At 42.5% G+C, this 20,337-nt stretch overlaps 1 protein-coding gene across 6 annotated transcripts in view; it reads left to right on the top strand.

The window, feature by feature from the left end:
- Positions 1–20,337, top strand: part of ANO3 (anoctamin 3) — a 274,762-nt gene that overhangs the window by 26,531 nt on the left and 227,894 nt on the right. The gene's annotated exons all lie outside the window — the stretch shown is intronic.

The raw sequence follows: 20,337 nt of genomic DNA, 5'->3' as shown, positions 1-20,337 counted from the left end.
CTTTGAAAAATGCATAAATATTTGGATCTTCTACAAAACCCCAGTGTGTCTGAGTACAAAGAGAGCAGCGGGGGAGTTAATTTGGTAAGCAGCAGGCAGACAGTGCAAGCGAGTGACTGCGCGCTCTGTATGCTGCCGTTGTGCTGGCACAATGTTCTTTACAGTGCGCGGATCAAACGTCACTTCTGTTCACGCTGGACAGTGAGGGACGATGCTAAAGCAGAATTCAATCCTTCCTAGCCTGCTGTTTTACTCGTGGGTCAGAAAACATTCATTCTTCTCGTGGCTTGAATCCTGATGAGATAGGAAAGAAAGATGGTCAGAAGGGCACTGTTAGGTTTTGAGAACAACTTCCTGGAGAATCCAAGAGGGAATGGATTCTGTGAATGAGTCAGAAATGATGCTGTCATCGCATGCATCTGTTTAGTCCTTTAATGAGTTTGCGATTAGTTAATAGAAGTCTATATGAGTTTTCAGCTGACGAAATTACTAATAAATGTATTCAGATAAATCAAAAACCACCCCCAGGCCCTGCAGCCAAACACCGTAAACAAGGCATGTACAGGCTCCTGAGAGAACCTAATCTCAAAATGTCGTACTAATTTTGGATTTGGCGAGTGCTTTCTTTCCTTACTGTGTTGAGAGATGTATTTCTAGCGTGACAAAACTAAGTTGAGTGTGAAATGCATGGGAGCAGGACTTCAGATGTTGGTCACTGGTTATCCTGAGCGACGGAAACTCGCAAGTCGCCCAGAACACGTGTTGTCCATCCAGGTGTTGTCATGCTAACAGTAAAAAGTAATATACTCTGCCTTGTAATTTAGTGGATCAGATACTTAGTTTTGGTATGGACAATTAAAATTCTTGTTACGAGGGTTTCCAAGATTATGGATATTTAGGAAAATCCCTACAAAATCTAGATGTCTTCATAATATGTAAGTATGTAAACATCCCTGGCAGGTCTAGTGGGTTGTATTTAGATGCCCTTAAAAGTACCAGGTTAGTTGTCCGTTTGCAGGTAGCTAGTGGAATCTTGCACTTGAGAAGAGAAGAACTTGTCAATGACATGAAAAATGATAGGACATACCATCAAAGGAGATTTTATTTTATATTTTATTTTTTCAGGATGGGAAAATGGAACTCATGATTTATTTTAAACTTAGTCAAGAACCATCACGGAGCAGAGTTTGTGTGCCTCTGTTTATATTACATGTGTGTATCCTGCTGAAAATTATTTCTCTTAATTTTCCAATTCAAGAAATTCCTAGGAGAATTGTATGCCTTTGGTAGCGTTCTGTTTTTACAATCACGTGTTAAATATAGCAGGAAGGTTTGGAGCTATGCAGTGAAATAGAATCATGCTGTCAGAGCCTAACAGTAAGAAGCAGAAAGAGAGGAAATAATGAGAAATGAGCTCTGGGGAAATTCAGTGTGTATACTTCTCACTTTCTTCCTGTATTTTTATCTTCAGTGTTCCAGAGGGCCATTGAGTTTCCTGTTAATTTGCTCCGGTTTTAAGTAGTCTGTCAGTACTGTCGCCGGAGGAAAAAAAAAAAAAATAACCAGAGGTCTTAGTGGTAGCAAAACTCCAGCGTGAACCTAGGCCAAAGTTCAATTTCTAGATTAATCTGCCGATCTGCTACAGTACAGAAGGGAGAAAATTATGTTAGCACAGCTCATGGCCAAAAAAAAGAAACGAAAAGTTACAACAAAAGCATCTGTTGGGTATTTGCATCCTCTTGGTTCACAGTTGTGAAGAGACCAAAAGCCCTGATGCCGCTGCAGAAAGCAGAGCCAGGTAGGGTTGGTGCCACTTCTTGTTCAGCACCTATACATTGTGTTGATGGTTTTGTTTTCTGATTATACTCTTTGTAATGCATACATGTACATAAAAAAAAACACATTAAGAGTAAGTTTAAAAAAAAACATAGAGATATAGGGAGATTAAAAAAAAAAAGCCATAGGTAAGAAAACATGAAAGCCGTGGTTGTAAGCTTCCGTGGTCATGTACTTGACCTTGTGGTTTCACCTCCTAAATAAGATACAGCTATGTTTCTCCTGAAGCCAAGTAATCTGAAGAATAAATATCTCTGACATAAAGGTGGCACTTGAGAATTAGATCAGACAGAAGCAACAGCATTTGCCCTCAAGGAGGCTGTGCGAACCTCTTTTTGTTTAGGGAACTGTAGGGAGTCTGAAAACCTGCCACCAGGGAAGCCCTGGGTTGTTCTGAACGCGTCAAGGATGGCCTTCAAGCTCTCTTGGTCTCTTTTCCCCTAGATCTCATCTTCTTATTACTTGCTACCCGTACTGTAACTAAAACAGACTTTGTGTAAAATGAGCAGATATTTAAGTTTTACGAGAAGTTGCAGTTTCGTGCCACTTCCTATTACGTTTTGCAGATGATCTTAGAAAATGTGTGCAATAGTCAAAATCTGCACCAATTGGAATCCAGATTATATGATCGATTCAGTTTTTGTGAATATGTGAACTTAATAGGGGGCTTGATATTAAGAAAGAAAATCTATCAGGACCGATGAAATGCCTGAATTGTGCGAGTCTCTGTGAGGTTTCTTGGGCAAATGGGGAACGCTGTCACACAGTCAAGTTGTGTGAGGGCTGCTCTGAAATGCCTTCTGGCCGAGGTGGTGTAAAAATGAAGCAAGGGACCTTACCTTTGTTTCAGGAGGGTAAGAAAAACATACTGACAGAAACAGCGAAAGCTTTGTCATACTTCACTGCGTCCCAGAAACACCGGAGTGAATCTGTGGGACTTGTTCTTTCTCTTATTCCCCATGTGTTTTCTCAGTGAAGCAGCAGGATAAAAAGGGAAATAGTGAATCAAACTGGTGAAACTCTACTGAAACGTTTTGGGTGAGATTCCGTATGCTCCTGCTTTCTAGCTCTAATTAAATTCAGAGCTCCCTCTAGTGAGATTTCAGAATACGAGTGTTCTCTTTGAGGTGATAAGTTTTACAGTGAAATGAAACATTTCATTAATACATTAGGCCAAAATAACTAAATTAATGTGGATAAGTAAAATGTAGGCACACGTCATCTTATTTATCGGTCTCTGCAAGTTCTGCGTGTTTGTTTTAAATAACCTACTGCCATTTGACTGGTCACAAGAAGTAGTTATTCTGCAAGATGGAACGCTTCTCAGTATGCTTTGTTTACACGCTAGCAGAAATGTAAATTTGGTTTTGATTCCTGAACTACGTATTTCTGTATGTTCACTTGGCATAGCGTGAGTATGAAGTGAATTGATTCTCAAGTACAAAAAAGAAAGGAATGTAAGAATAGGGAAAATAGGCGTCTTTCACAGTAGTTGGACACGAAACTGGGAGTTATATTTGCTAAACAGAAACTTTACCTTGACTTGTACCACGAGCTAAGTCAAAGGACTAATGATAAAACTACCACAGAAATGTAAGGAAGGGATTAACCTTGAGGTGAAGTGAGCACGGAGGCTTTAGTGCTAAGGGCACTTGGCGGTGGTGGATGTCAGAAGGAATTAAATATTTTCTGCGTGCCTAGTGTAATTGTTCATTTTATTATTACTTAGAGTCTTGTAAATCCCACCGCAGTAAGCCAGCTAGCCAGGCAGATTTACGGACGTACATGTATCTCATTTGAAGTGCAAGACCCATCCTCAGAAGGACGCTTGCCCAGAGTCTTGCAGGGAAAGCTGGTGGTTTTGTGCTCCTTGGCCAACCAGCTGGGTAACCTTGCCGCTCTCCCCTGCAGCTTCCCCTTTCTCAGCCCAGTATCTTGTAACCCGTTTCCAGTCTCTCTCTGCTTCTTTTCTCTTTGACTTCCTGGACTATTTATAAATGAGTTTCATAGTTCGGGTTCAGCATGGGAATTGCAAGGAAATTTTTATTTTTCTCCAATACGCTATCTCAATAACTTGAGCCTGTAACCTTGCCAGATGTGTTTTCTCATGGGTTTTCCCTTATTTCCTGCTTCCAGTCATTTGCCTGTGGAATGTTTTCCCTGTGGATATTTTGGTGCAAAGATGTTGACAGCTGTGAATATGAAGAATCGTCAAGGAGTCCTTCAATTAGGTTAAATTTGGCTTTGTTTTGAGAAATAATTGAGGGGACGAGGAAGCATTAGGATGGCACAGACTGCAGTTGATATTAATGAGCTCTATTTTAGGCCGATGTCAGATCCGTCCCGAGTCACTTAGGGGGGAGAAGTATCCGGTCTGCACATAGCCACTCATTTTTTTTCACTCTGTCAGTGCCCAGAGAGCCCAAACAAAATGACACGTTCACCATAATAGGAAAGGCATTTTAGTATGAGAAATAAGCGATGCTCCCAAGTGCTTATGAGCTAAGGCATCATAGATAAGACCTAAGGGGAGGGACAGTGTTACTACCCCATTTCGTAGGAAAAGAAAGTTGGAATTGCTTTCGTGGAGGGATCAAAGGTTTGTTCTCACTGCTGGGTAACGGTACACGAAGGCTGACTTGGCCTCATCTCCTCTGAAACAAGGACATCTGTGAGGAGAAAGGGCATCTCCATTCGGGTACGGTCCTGGGTCAGTATGCTTACAAGCATACTGGACCGCAAGAGACTCTTGCCTTGCTGCCTCAGAACCAGCTGAATCAAGGCACTTACTGACTGCGTCCTACTTAGATGTCTTTCTCTGCGAATAAGACATTCTTCAGTTTTTACATGGCCAACAATTTTTAGCCCTTCTTTAAGGCCCAATCCAGTCAAGCTTAATTGCAGCTGTTAGCTAGACCGTGCTGGCATTCTTTAAGCATGCTTCTGCACCTCAAAAATCTCAGTGCGGACTTTGTTATGGATTTCAGAGCTTAACTGCGGCTAGTAAATGTCTTTCAGCACTGGCGGTGCATAAGCAAACACATTCGCTTACGAAGTGAAAAACTGCAAAAGTTTGGATTGACTGAGTGCCTTGGCTGAATAAACTGCTTAAGGAGGACAGAAAGGCATTGGGAGGTTCTGTTTTTCCTATAATAGGTATTTTCAAATACTTTGGTTTCTTTTCCGTAGGATTTTCTCTCTTAAGTTAGCTTCCCCTAGTTGGCTTCACAAAGCTGGTCTGCAGTGACTGTTTTTAACTGATGCTTTGAAAAGGTGGTTTCAACTTGCTCTGATTTCAACGATGCGCTAATTGAATCACTTGGCTGCAGAATCAGCAGAGCAGTGCAGCTCACCCACACTGATCTCTGCCCCCATGTGACTTTGACATAGAAATAGGATTAATTCTGTTGAAGTTTCTGTTAGATACGTTGCTGTTCCAGGTGCTCTCTGTAATGGAATTTGTATTCAGATACCTGCAGGAAGACATGGGTCCTCTTTTGTTCCTTGCTTGTTCAGGAGAGAGAACTGTCTGAAGCAAGATAATTTAGGCTTCAGTATGTGTGTATTCTCAGAAGAACATCTGTGAAGCTGATGGTTTCAATATATGTTTTTCTTAGGAAACAGTCAGTACCTTGAATGACAATTGAGCTTCGTCTTGCTTTCTGTGTTTTAAACTAATGTTTAATATTGTTCCTTGCATGAGTTTGAAATGATATTTTTTGGGGGGGGGAAATTTCCTAAATACAGTTGGTAACCAACTAAGAACTGGTGCAGATTGGGAAGTAAACAATTGTATCAGGAATATTTGTCAGAACTTTATCCCACTGGTTTCTTTCCAGGTCCCCCTGAGGACTCTTTCTGTGAGGCCACTGCATTTAAATATTAATATTTCTGATTACTGTTTGAGTGTCTTATCCAAAGTATGTGTAGGACTTGTGCGGTTTAATTTGTTCAGTAATGACTAATATACTTCTATGAAACAGAAAAGTTTAGGGAAGTCTTACAATGATAGAATCACCAAGGTTGGGAAAGACCTCTGAGATCACCCAGCCCAACCATCCACCTTCTGCCGGTATTTCCCACTAAACCCTTTCCCTCAGTGCCACATCTGAATGTTTCTTGAACGTCTCCAGGGATGGTTTTCTTGTGGAGAAGTCTCTTGGCAGTTCTCTTTGTTGCCACAATGCTATCTATTGAGTAATAGAACATGGTTTCTAAAAGAGATAAAAAGATGATAGGAATGTTTCAGTGTGCTTTTGCAAGCTCATTTGATATAGGTAAAGCAATAAAATGCCTTCCATTAAACTTATGCACACAAAACTGGTGGGTTTTCCAAGCCAGCGGTGTTTGGACTGCTTTAAATTAAACTGATCATCTTAAAGGACAATGGGCCCACATCTCTGTTAGGTCTCCTATTCTTTACATTCTTAGATGTAAAAATCCTTTTCTGTTGGTTTGTGAGTACTCTCCAGGAATCATCTCCCCAGCTAACACCCATCACGGTGCCTTGAATTCCCATCCACAAACAGTGCCTCCTCACTAAGACTTCCTCACCACTTAGGTAGATGGTTAATTTCAAATTCAGTGCTGCACAAGCAGGCTGGAAAGCTAATTGTGGATTACAGCTTGGGATCCTCTGTGGCAGAATGTAGAGGTCTTGCTTCTTTCTGGACAAAGAATTAATTCCAAGCATTAGAAATCTGTTGGAGTTGGGAGGGATGAAAGGAAAGAAATGAAAATTCAATTACAACGGTAGCTCAAAGCAGCAGACAAATTCTCTCTCGTTTGTTTTTCCAGCTGCAAAAGAAGCCCCATGGAACCATCTTTTACCACTCTTTAGGGAAAGATAAGTACCATTTACATCAATTGGGAAAAAACTACTAATTCCACTTCTCCAAACTCTTTTGTCTAAAAAAAAATTGAAAACAGAAAATATCACGACATTAGTTAGGGAACTGATTGTTCCTACCTTGGTCACAGCACTCAACGTGTGGCTCTTAAAAGCTCTGGGAGCAACAACAGCGCATGAACCTCCCGGCTCAACAGGCTAGGCTCCTGAGGTGGCTTTTGCTGCTTGAAGTTACCTAGTATGACTTGTCAACAAGAAGTTGGTGAAGAAATTTCTTCCCGAGTGCGGAGTAAGATGATAAAGTGGGCCATAGCTGCCATTAAAGCAGGGCTGACAGATTGGATGGACCGTGGGCTTCATCCAGGGTGAACAAGTCTGATTTCTTGTGCAGCGAAGCATCAGGGACAATGCTTGAAGATCCTCTAAGTGAGATGGAAGCAACTGAGTCTTGTAGAAATGTGGAAAACAATCTTTGTTGTGTTACCCTTGGTTATCTCTGTAAATACCATAAACAGAGAAGCAGTTTCTCAGTGTGTGTATGAAGACCACCAAATCTAAATAAGTTTCCCTGGGGGACGGCAATGGCAGTGGGGCTGCTAGAAGCCTGACAAACAAGGAAGCTGTGACATGAGGTGGAACAGGAAATGACAGTATGCTAAATCCCACGTGATTCATTTGTGTGCAGAGCTTTGAGGATGCGCTCAGGTGACACTGTCCAAAGTGATAGTGTCAAAGAACAGAAGTGTAAAGGATGTGGTTTACTATCATATCTATCTACCAGTCTTGATCCAGATGCTTCACATTTTATTTTTCGTTATATCTTCCCGTATGTTCATTTGGACTTTTTTGGAAGTGTTGAAACGTATAAAGGAAATGAATAATATGCATTGTAACTTAAATCTCAGTGTACGTACCCCAAAGGAAAATGGCATCCGGTGTCCTCATTTAGGCAAGTGATACAAAAGGAGGAAATATGGAACGGTATCCTACTAGGAGAAAAGTGAGTATAAGTTAAATAGGGCTATAATGGTTCTTGTAGAATGAATTTTCAGGGACAAGTTGTTAGAAATGAATGAGGCTGGCCTGACTTAATGCTATTTGCAAGTAAGTTGTCCTCCTCTAAGGCCAGGCAGTTTCTAGTGGACGGTTGGACTGGATGATCTTGTAGGTCTTCTCCAACCTTGGTGATTGTATGATTCTACCGCTCTCCCGTTGTCTAGATGGAGAAGTCTGAGACTCCAGCTCCAGGGGGAATGAGAGGTTCTTCAGCATGCTTTCATTTTTCTCGCAGGTTTATTGCGACTCGGATAGTATCAACAAGTGTCAGCTGGAAATAAAAGCTCATCTTCCACAGCACTTCATGTACAAATTGAATAGCATTTAAATACAAGTGTTGATTCTCTGTACTCAGGAAGTGCAAGCTTTGGAAAGAAAAAAAATTAACTGCAAACACAAAGAAAAAGTAATCTATTAGAGGTTCATTATTTGGTCTAGCAAAGTATGCTAGCTTTCATCATCACGGTGTGGCCACGTTCTTATAAATCTGAAAGCACTGCTCAGGTCTCATATTCGTTTAATGCACTGACGATTATGAGGGAAAGAATAACTGCAGAAAGAGCATTGTGATGAAGCAATGAGGCGAACTACGTTTGTTCTGCTCAGTTTTTTCAGTAGGTTTGCATTCACTTTCAAGGAATAAAATATAGTTGAATATTTCCTGGAAGTAAACCACCATCTTGAACCACATGATGAATAACTGTGTGATATCCATTTGTATGGGAACTGTTGAGTCAGGGCCTGAACCACTGATTGAGCACCTGGGGAAAAGTCCAGGTCAGCCCTGGGAGCGCAGGTGAAGTCAATTCACTGTGACCAGAAGGGCTGGAGCTGGGCTCCACCTCTCTTAGACCCCATTTCAGGGCTGACTGCTGCTGTGGCAGGCTCTTTTTGTGGAGATCCCTCCTCTGTGGAGTTTCCCCTGCGAACCTAGCTCCTCGGAGATGGGTGAGCGATCTTTTTCTCTTCCCTTAAAACACCTTTCTGTCACACCGGTCCCTCTGTCTTGATGTCTCTTTTTGTAACACCTTTCCTTTGTATTGATCTTCCTGATTGTTGCACTGTTGAAACCGGGCAATAAATGCATTGTAATACAAACATGCTTCCTAGTCAGATAACAGGTCAGAATGGTAGGAAAGGTCATTGGTTTCCGAGGCCTGCGTACTGGAAGACTTCGTAGCATTGTATTATCACATTGTTCTGGAAGAAGATTCTATTCCTTCAGCCAAACCATCTTTTGTCCACAGTGTGTGAATACGTAACAATGTTAAACTGGAATCATAGTTCTCCTGTATCCAAAAGAGTGACATAAAACTGATTTGCAAGGCCTCACTTGCACGTGTGGGAAATCAGTTTCGTTTTCTTAATGGCTTTCTTCAGAATATACAGTATAAAATAGGGCTGTACTGGCAGGAGTATGGATCAGGGTGCCCTAATAAATGTGGACATATCACTTCTCTCATAGATTTGGTACGGAGGCAGAAAGATGAGTCTGAAATGCCACATGTATTTGGCTGATATGTCACATTTGGCAGGACGGTTATTCAGATGGTTGAGGCGGCCTGGCATTTGATACGTTCCGCTAAAGGTTTTCAGACCTCTGAGATTTTTCCCTTCTCCTGTTCTTTTGTTGCTACTTATCAATTTCTGCTACAAATCAAAAGGAGGACAAATTGTTGTTACTACACAATCTTAATTTAGCTCTAAAACGTATCAAGTATCAGGTACAGTTCCTCTAATAACCGTGGAAGAGAAGATGACAATGCAGGGCTGAACACCATGGCGTGGGCTTGGGCACAGGTAAAAAAGGCTTTGGGAGGAAATATTAGCGTTCCTTTGGAAACTGGGTCTTTAAAATCTTTGTCTTCCTCAACTTCTATCTTCCTCAGAGTGTTAAAAATAGGAATAATCTTAGCCCTGTCAATTCGGAGGACAAATCCATAGATAAGATGGGTATACGTTTTCAGATCTTTGTTTTTGCCATTACTTGAACTTAAGTTGTTTTCATCGCTCTTGGTTGTACCTTCAGATTTCAGCAGCTTCTGTTTGTAAAGGAAATAAATGCCATCATTTTCATGTCTCTCAGTAGAAAGGCAGGGTTGCAGCTGGATGAAAGAACTAAGCAGTGAAAGGTTTAATATTTTCTAAATGAGGTGAAAGAAGCACGGCACCTTTCTGAGGGCAGAACAGCTCCTATGGATACACTTCCTTGGCTATGTCAGTACCTGTGCCTTCCCTGTTCTCGAAAAGAGTAAATCCATCCCAGTGCGTAACGAGCATGAGGTGCTAGACTGATCAAGTTGCGCAGACACAGCTTGAGCTTATACCTGACAAAGAGACGGGGCTGTCAGCTGTCCTCTGAGTGTGGTGACTTTGAATTTTATTCCTTGTGCTCGAGTCTGGTTATGCTGAAGGAGGACCCCGTGACAGAAATAACTCTCGCAGTCTCTGAAATACACCTAAGGCTTATGGGGAAATTGGAGCGTTTTTCCTTTTCCAGATGCTTCTCCCAAAATCTGCATCTGACAGAAACAGTGGCATCAAAATAAGTGCCTCATTGAGGCACAGCTACTGCAGCTATGTATCAGCGAGCTTCTACTCCCCATCCTAACAATACTTTAGTATTATTTTGCTCCTTTTATTTCTCCAGTACTGACAAAAGGATAAAAATCAATGTTAATATTAAGCATTCCCAGCCCTTTTCTCGCTCACCTCCTGCTTTCACGTGCTGCTCCTTTCTGTGAGCACAGACTCCTTCTGCAATGTAAACAGTTCACCCAGCGTGAGCCCTCTCCTACAGAAAGATTCATCCCCGCCAGGATGAACTGATGGATGTTTTCACGGTCTCTGCTTGGCTCTTCCTGCCCGCATCCACTTGTCACCGGGGTGGTCCTGGTGTTGAAATGCAGGGAAGAGGTGCAGATAGACAATGTTTGTAGCGATAGGGATTGTCTTTATTTGTGCGTGTTCCTGGCAGGATGGACAGTTTACAGAGACTGCACCGTGGTTTTTCTGTGGGGAATAACGAAGACAGCAGAGTCTTAATTTCTAAAGGAACTCTGAAGAACTTGAATTCATTTCCACCGTTCTTGACAATGCCAGCTACGGAGCTGCATCATTTCTTTGGGTCTTACTCAGTTTTTTGCAATATTTTCATCAGAAGATGAATGCTTGTATCTATTGTTTTTATGCGCAGTCATTTTCTATTTTTCTTTCCTGTTCAATTCTTTCATGAGCTGTCAGCAAAAGGAGTTTTTATATTTGTTCATTTACCCAAATTTGACTGACTTTCTCTTTTATTGTACTCTTCTCAAGGTAGGGTTTGAATGTAGGAAGTATGGTACTACAGTACCATAATCTCTAAAATATTTCATGTTTCCCTGGACAAGGAACAGTCCGTTTTATTTACTCCATTCTAAACAAATCTGGTTAGGTATTTAAGTCAGTGAATCCTGCTTGAAAGAAGTGAACCTGTTACTACATACACTAGCCAGTGGGTGTCACTGTTACAATGCAAACCTAACTACAAATAGCTACGGGTAACTTTGTATAGTGACAGTAGTGAGTCACAGCTAAAAGAATAGTCTTATGTTTCTTAGCCAGCTGCCCTCGCTCGTTGCCAGGCTCGCTGAGGGCTGGGTGCGGGGCTGTGCTCCATCCTTACATCCTCAGCTTGTACTGATAGTGGGGTTTGCCACCACCCAGAAGCAAGACCTTGCACTTGGCTTGGTTGAAGCTCCTGACGGCCTCCTGGGCCCGCTGCTCAGCCTGTCTAGGTCTCTCTGAATGCTATCCCATCCCCCAGACGCGTTGATCTCACCGCGCAGCTCGGTGTCATCTGCAAAGTCCCCGAGAGCGTGCTTGATTCCACTGTCAGTGTCCATTGATGAAGAGGTTAAAGGGCACTGGTCCCAGTACCAACACTACTCATCACTGATCTCGATCCAAACATCGAGTCACTGAGCCACCTTTTACTCAGAAGGATTTCATTTACTTTTGGAAAAGATGGCAATCAGTAAAGCTTTAAAATAGGTTCCGTAAACACTGGAGGAAAAAAAAAAAAAAAACGCCTGTTGAGTGTGTTTGGGCAGAGTAGACCAAAAAGCAGAATCAACTTGGGGGCAGTGGACTGGCGTATCCTCTTGACATCTTTGTTGCTGTCTTCTGCCAATTAACTGCCAGTCGCCACATTCATGGCCTTGTCTGCTCAGTGCTGGTTTGTGTGAACAGAATAGTTGCTTGTGGTTATGCCAAATGCAAGTCAACTAAAAGATAAACAATTTGTGACATTTAAATCAAAGGTATTGTAGACAAAGATATTGTAGACAGCGCTTCTGGGTTTTTCTTAAAGCAGGCCTGCAGGATAGCCATGGGGCGAAGCCACGCTCAACGCTGATCTTGAATTTAAACAGACGAGAGAGTCCGTTTCTCAAGAGCTCTAATTATGCCTATTGTTCTAATGCTGGCATCGGTGTGAGTGTTAATGAAGATCGTTTTGGGTTCCTAAGGAAGACAAAAGCCTCATGGACTTGCATCCAAACCCCTTGGGCGCTGATATTTCTCCTCTAGCTCTGCCCCCAGACAAACAAGAAAACTAGAAAACAATATTGTCAAAAATTCCTAGTAGGAATCCAAGCTGGAGAAAGCAAATATGGGAAGCAGCATCCTTTGTCTTTCTTTCTCTGTTGAACCGGGATGGAATTGCCAAGTCCCTCCTCGCCAGCCTGGGCCCTGGCGGTAAGCTTTACTGACCCATAGGAGCCTGCAAGGATACTGTTCTATGATCTGTAGCCTACGCAGAGACACGCACAGTACGTGCGTGAACTCCTTCCTCTTCTCACCCTGCAGCAAAATGAGAAGTGTGTCAGGCTTCTTGCACAGACATCAATTAAGGGAAAAGCGAGAGGAGAGCAGACAGAAAAATAGGTTTTCTTACTATTTGCTTTGACTCAAGCAAACCATTTTTGAAGTGCCCAGTGCCCTTCCATCTACCTTGAAATCAAAATCAAATAAAGCCCCAATGCCCCTTCTGTCTCACATGTAGATATATATATATTTGCCTACTTTAATAACTTCTCTAACTTCCATTTGAAAGAAGGAAAAAAGGAAATTAAGCTAGAAAGGTTCTCTTCAGAGAAGAAAAGATTTATTCTGCTGCAGTATGTAAAGGTATATGAAGTTGATTGCATTTTTATTTTGCTTCTGTGGCCTCATGCAACTGATTTTTTTCAAGATACGATGTCTTCTAAATATAAAAGATTGAGAGTAAGAAAACCACAAGGCAATAAAAAAGCCTGTTTTATAGTGAACTGATTTGCGCCCTGCTTTTGTAGGTACATCTGGTTATAGGCCGCAGGTATCAGCATTCATCCTAGAGTGTTTTTCTTTAACAGTATGTGCGTGTAATATCTATTTGCCTAGGACACGAGTAGTGTATAACTATCCTGTCTGCAGCGAATTTGCTTGGTGTGTCTAAGAGACATAGAAATACAGTCAGTTTCTGAGGGCAAGTCATGCTGTTACAGACAAATAGACTATCTGTGTGCACAGAGGAATGAAGCATCGTTTAGGCACCTGTCAGAATTAGTCCTTGCGAATGTTTGCATCTCGAGTCCTTCTAGCCCACAAAGCCTGACAGTGCCATGGAATCAGTGTGCTGCTTGCAGATAAGGAAAGTGCTTCTCTCCCATCATCTGCTTCCCGATGTCTCTTTTTAATCCAGGTATTGTGCGCTAATGCATTACTTGAACTTTCTGGGTTGCCAATTCACAAAGTGGTATTTAAACCCTGAGACATTTTTTCTTCATGGCATTTAAAACAGAGGTATACAAGCATGTTGTTGACTATTTTCATCCAGGTTGATAACTCATGCTTATTAAAAGCTGCTGCCAAGAGCATGTACCAATGTTTGGGTAGAAATACTTTCTTGTCTGTATCACTGGGATGCTGAGGGCTTTCAGTTCCGGACTTGGAGTCTGATGTTTTGAGTCTGGTAAAGAATTGCATAGCAAGAAAGACGGCTTTTCTTGTGTGAATCTTACCTATAGACTCTACTTCTCCTTCACATGCAGGTAACGTACCGAACTTGGATACTATATCCATACTGTTTCCATCTTGAGTTGCATGGGAGCAACTCAAGGATGTGCAGGTGGAGGTTCTGCTCTTGAAGAGGCTGGTTATGCTTGTAAAACATGTTCCTTCCTCTTTTTTCCGCTTTCTTTTTGCTCCTTTTAATAGCTTATAAGGTGCCTTTTCTTGACTTCTTTGTGTAAGGAAGGGAATAAAACATGTATTTGGAAGAGGAAGCTTTTACGAATCCAGAAAATAACTGAGAGGTCCTGTGCACAGCTAGCTTGGAGGCAATGGAAGGCTATCAAAAAGGCATGAAGCGGTAATATCTAAAGCAAGTTTTAAAAGTTTGGGTTACTCTTGTACTATTCTTCAGGTTGTAAAAAGAAGAGAGGGAGCTTTCAAACAAGGTCTAAACAGTGTAAACAGGCAGTAGACAATAAATGAGTTTATTATTGATAGAGATGTTTATTATTCCGTAATTGCATTCTTTACTGACAAATTAGGCTGCTAATTAGGAACAGAAATACACGGCATCACTTTGTAGGCTGGTACAGCAGAGCTGGAGCACGATCGTCTTTCTTGCTGTCCTTCAGCTAGGATGTGAAATGAGAAAAGAGATCCATAATACAAAACGAAGACATCATGATGCTGAAAGTTGCTTATTTGGAAAGTAGGGTAGGCTTATATATAGGAAGCTATTACTATATTTGTTTCACTCTCTTCACCTGTTTCTTGATACGTGCACTTTCTTTATTGCCCCTTTGCGTTGGTGCAGAAGGGGTTTTGCAAATACGGCTCTTCTTCATCTTTTCACTTCTGAGAAGGTCTGTCCCAGGGATTACAGCGTATTCCACATACAAGAATGCCAAACTCCTTAGACTTGTGTTTTGGTCCAAATATTTTAGAACAAAATGGAGCTTCTTTGCTGGGGGAAATTAAGTTATGCTAAATATCAGCAGTAAATTTCCTTCTGTTCCCAGTGTTAAATGGATAAATTGTGGACAAAACTGGACAAGTAACTCTATCTAAGGATGTGAACGTGAATCTGTAAAGCACAAGCTCAAAAATAAGCACTCAGTTGCAGTGAGCTACGGAATTGAGGCCCGAATCCTTTGTGTTAGGCAGAAACTGTGGTCCAACCTTGTGGATACAAGCAAATTCCATCCAGCCAGAGAGAAAAGACCCCTTAAATTACCATAGAAATGAAATCTTCAAGTACGGAAGCATTAAAAATCTCGTTGAGATTTGAAAGTTTTGTGTCTTAGCAACCCCAAATAAAATCTTTATAGAAATGTTCCATTTTTTAATTCATCTATTACACACTAGAGCTCCTTAATCTGCTTTCTGCAACGTCTATGTTGTGACTGACGGCTTAAGGAAGGACCTCCTCAGTGTGCTCGTGTCTGTGGCAAAATTTCTACATGTTTCAGTAAGAGAAGAAGATTTTCAAATAACTGTACTTTTCTACTAAAGAAAACCAGTAAATGTCTATCAAGATGAATTTTGTATTGTAGAGCTTTAAAATGGTAGGGAAGTGTCCTCCTTGCAAGAGCTGGGCTCAACATTACTCTAACTATTATTTTCTCACACATTTTAAGTTTATTGAAATAAAATAATTTTTCATGCTGCTCTAAACATCTAGTGCCCTCAGTGAGACAACATTTTTGAAGAAGGAATTCACCCTGGTATACTCAAAGATCTTCTGACAAATTTGTCAGAAATTTCACTCTCTCGGGATGTTGGAAATGCGTATGCTTGTGAAAGGACATTTCCTTTTGAGTTGTGTATATTACGTATTCACTATCTATACTACATATTGTTCAAACTGGCCATTTTGCATCATCTTGCTCTCTATAACGACCTCTGTCTACAGCTCTCTGAAAGGAGGTTGTGGCAAGGTGGGAATCGGCCTCTTCTCCCTGGTAACAGCGATAGGTTGAGAGGGAATGGCCTCAAGTTACACCAGGAAAGGCTGGATAATAGGACAGATGTCTTCTTCAATAGAATGGTCAGGCACTGGAAGAGGCAGCCCGAGAAGCTGTCAGAATCCCTGTCCCTGGAGGCATTTAAGGGAAGAGGAGATGTGGCGCTTAGGAACGTGGTTTAGTGGGCAATGTTGGTGGTAGGTGGATGGTTGGGCTAGATGACTTCAGAGGCTTTTTCACACTGTAACGATTCTATGATCCTCCTATGTCGTGCCATGATGAGTGGCATAGGCATATATTGAATATAGTCCTTTGTTACAGTTACAGGAAGAACAGTTGCATAACTTCATATTTCAATTGAATAACAACTCAGAATTTGCTTCCAGCGGATTTGAATTTGCCTACTTCCAGCTTCCCTGCCTTCGTTTTTTATTGTATGCTTTATAACAACCATTGGAGGTCATGTAATCCAGCCTCCTGTTCAGAAGCTTTACCGTTGCCATTACTAATCTGGGTCAGACGTAGCTTGGTCAAGGATTATTTTGAAATCTTCAAGAACAGATATTCCACCACTTTGGTGGTGGGTCTCGCTTATGCTGCGTTACCAATATAGTGTAACTGTTTTTCTTGATGTCCAGTCTGAACCTTGCGTGTCCCAATATGTAGGTGTTCTAATTAACAATATCTCCTAGCACGGAGTGAAGTTTAGTACTGCCATCTTTTGAGCTGATTTTCAAGTAGTTGTAGGCTTCTAGAACTCCCTGGTTGATTCTTCCAACTAAATGAGCTCCGTTTCCTTAGCTTCTCGCTGTTTAAGTATTAGAGCTTCCTGACCACATTGGAGGAGGTCTGTAGAACAGCCACTCAGTTTTTCAACACCATTCCTGAATTGAGAGGGTGTGGAGGGGCAAAGCTAGGCAGAATTGCGTGTGCAGCTCCAGTGGCGCCAAGTGAAGGAGGGCAATAACCCTCTGATCTGTTGGCCACGTTCCTCCCAGGGTTTGCCTTACTTGGATGCGAGTGCACCGTTGGCTGGTGTTCAGGCTGGTGTTTCCTGTAACTTTCAGGTCCTTCTCATCAGCCTGAATTGATAGATGGAGATTTTCCAGGTGCAGTATCTTGCTCTTGTTGAACCTCAGGAGTTTTGGCTGGAGGAAGCTTAGTTTTCTTTCTGGGCAATAGGTAACAGCTGATGACAATTTCTGAGATGGCTGCATTTCTGTGTGAAATGTATTAATTGGCATAAGTACTTGACCTTTCAGCTTTTGAAGTGTAATTTTAGTTGCGGTGATTACAGAGTGAGAGGGTTTAAGTCTAGTTTTGGTTGGTTCTGATCTTTTCATTGAGTCCAGAGTTACGATCTGTTTCAAAAATGGTTTATAAAATGTTACAGGGGGGATAACGTAAGTCTTAGCTTCATATGACTAACGACTTCAAACAACAGAGTATTAGTGAGTGAATGTGAGTGCAGATAATTGAGTTTACTGTAAGCTTCGGAAACAAAATAGTTCATGTATATGAAGCTGAAGAATTTAGGCATTTCCTGAATTTCTTAGCCGTCAATTCTTAGCTGCTTTGTTATCTGCACTCTAAAAATATTATCAAAACTGGATCAATTTTTATCGTTTTCCCAAGAATTAGCTTTCTACATTGTGATATCATCATGTTTGAACACTATCGAGCTTACTCGGTTGACATTGTCAAGGATTTCATGGAAACCACTTCTGCAGAGGTATTTTTACTTCTCTTTGCAGACATTACCCTCAGCTGCAGTCATCTTTGTAGTCTCACACATACGTACTATCTGTTGCTAGGAACAGAGCTTTATGCCTAAGGAACAAGTAGAAAAACAACTCTTTTCTGTTCTCAGGTTTAATTCCTCTGCCGAGTTTCTGAGCGCTACCTTAGCCCTTCTTGCTCTCCTTATCTATCACCGTGTGTGCTAAAAGAGTTGGATGAATCCGTTTGAATTCGCGAGCTCAGTAACTCTCTCTCTAGGTCTCTGGAATTGGATGGATGGCCCTGAGTACCCGGTAGCTGACAGCCTCTGTTCTGAGGGCGTAGGAGAGAACAACTCCAGACTGTAGTTCTACTTGCTAGCACCTTTTTTTCCCCTCAGCATTTTGTAGGTTATTATCGCACAAGAGCAGATAATTGTCCTCCTCCTGATTTCCTCCGGTGTGGAAGGGATCGGGAAGCGCGTTGCTCTCCTACCTCACCTCTAAGTCAGAGGCAGTGGCCGAGGTCTTCTGGAGAAATAAATCTGGCCTACAACCTTGGAAGGCTTACACTATTAAGGTGAGGAACACACCTGCTGTTCGTGGACTTCATATGTTTGTTTATGGCTACGTTTATAGTGTGCATTATATTTCTGTTCTTTCCCTGGAGACTCTCAGGTGGTGGGTTTTACTCCCTACTTATTCATCCTACTGTTAGAACTAAAGCTTGCAGGTAAAGAACGAGGACTTAATTCTACATCTTTTGGTCTGTTCCTTCTGATCCAGCGCCGGTCGGTCAATAACAGCCAGCTTAGCTACTCGGCTTGTCTCGCTTCAGCCTGCTGCGCAACACCGATAGCGCTGTCCCTCAGTAGGAAAGAGCTGCTCCCGGCAGCTTTGGAAGCAGATTTCCTGAGGTTGCAGGAGCGCGGAGGAATGCCTCCTCTCTTCTCTTCAGTATGCAGGAAGCCTCCAGAGACTGACAAACGAGTGGGATAACTTCTTCACAGCACCATAGCTTCTGCGTCTCTTCTGAAACTGAAAACAAACCACTTGCATCTGTTTATAAAAAAACAAAACAACAAAAAACAAAAATAAGATGTAGAGGAAGTAAGTGCTCATTTTCTTCTTCTTTCCCCTTGAATTACAGTAACAGTTGGACCTGTCAGTTGTGTCTGACTTAACAGTGACATCTGGTATACTCTAGAAAAAATTCCTGGAGAATACCTCTGCGGTACGGATGCATTTTTATCTGTCTACCCGTGATAGCCCTTGTACGTCTGTATCGGGCTATAGGCAGCTGTTTAGTATGTTTCCACTGCAGACCAGAACATCCTCAAGAAGTGTTCAACAGTTGCTGTTTAACTGCAGTGAAACCAAGTAGCTTAATTCCATGGTTACAGACTGGCCTGCAGTAAGGGGTGGCAAACGTACAGTTTGTCAAGCAGATGGCATACTATAAACCTCAGTGAACTATGGGAAAGTTCTGGCTTTGCTTTACTATCAGACAAAAAGCGTGGTGCGCCTTCCAACGTGCAGACGGACCTCCAGGCTTGGAAGGAACTGAAGAGGTTTTGCCACTAGCTGCTTAGTTTACAGTAGGTGCCTCAATTCCCTTCTGTCAAGTAAATAATGCATGTATCCCTACACGGTGCTGGAAGTGGGGCGGAACTTTGGGCTGAGCATGCAACTGACCAAATATAGGAGGATCGAGGTAAGTGATGACTTGCAGGGATAGAGTGCGCTCTCATCACGTTTGCTGATGATTCCAAGTGGAGAGGAGCGGCTGACGCACCAGAAGGCTGTGCTGCCATTCAGAGAGACCTGGATAGACTCCAGTAGAGGGCCGCACAGATGATTAGGGGCCCGGAGCATCTCGCATACGAGGAAAGGCTGAGAGAGCTGGGACTCCAGAGAAGAGAAGGCTGATAGGGGTTCTCATCACTGTGTATAAATGTGTAAAGTGTGGGAGCCAAGTGGATGGGACCAGACTCTTTTCAGCGGCAGGAAGCAATAGAACAAGTGGCAGCAGGCAGAAACTGCAACACGGGAAGTTGCATACAAACCCAAGGAGAAAAAGAACATCTGTACTGTGCTGGTGACGGGATACTGGAACAGGAGGTAGTGGAGTCTCCTTCGCTAGAGAGATCAGGCACATGTCTGGCCGCCGGCCTGTGGGACCTGCTGTAGGGAACCTGCTTTAGCATTTGGGTTGGACTCGGTGATCTCCTGAGGTCCCTCCCAACCCGTGCGGTTCTGTGATTCCTTGATCAGAGAAACTGGAAACAAAACATTCAAGAGAAGTTGGGCGATACTACCACGGAGCTCACTGCAGTGCAAGCAGAGCGAACAACGCACACAGGGAGGCAGAGAAAGGAGTTCAAGTTCATCATTTTGCATCTTTCAGTATCTGGAATTATCCTCTTGGCATACACTGTGGAGAAAGGGGACATGAGGTAAGTAATAGCACAGAAATGGGCCTTATCAGGACCTGAATGTGCGATTCAGTGTCTTTTTTTGGTGAAAAATGGTTTCCGGTCTCATTCAGCCTCTGAGCTTTAAGCTACAAATGTATAAAGCTGAGGGCATGACATAAGTTCATAGTGTCACAACAAGGAGGGAGAGGCTGAAATACTTCTATAGGTGTAAAGGCATCTGTGACTTTCTAAAGGAGGAGCAACTTGTGCACTCAGCTTTCCGTAACGTCACCTGTAATCCCCGATTTCTCCACAAGAGAAGGGGTTACGGGGAGGCGGGAAAGCGGAGCCCGGCTTCAGGCGCGGTCGGGCGCGAGCCGCCTCTTCCCGCCAGGCCGCCATCGCCATTACCCGTTACCGCGGCAACGGCGGCGGCTGCGGGGCGGGCCGAGCCGGGCTGGGGC

This window comes from Numida meleagris, chromosome 6 (assembly GCF_002078875.1).
Source record: "Numida meleagris isolate 19003 breed g44 Domestic line chromosome 6, NumMel1.0, whole genome shotgun sequence".
NCBI classification, from domain to species: Eukaryota; Metazoa; Chordata; class Aves; order Galliformes; family Numididae; genus Numida; species Numida meleagris.
The sequence above is the reverse complement of the archived record's forward strand: the minus strand, read 5'-3'. Positions and strand labels throughout refer to the sequence as shown.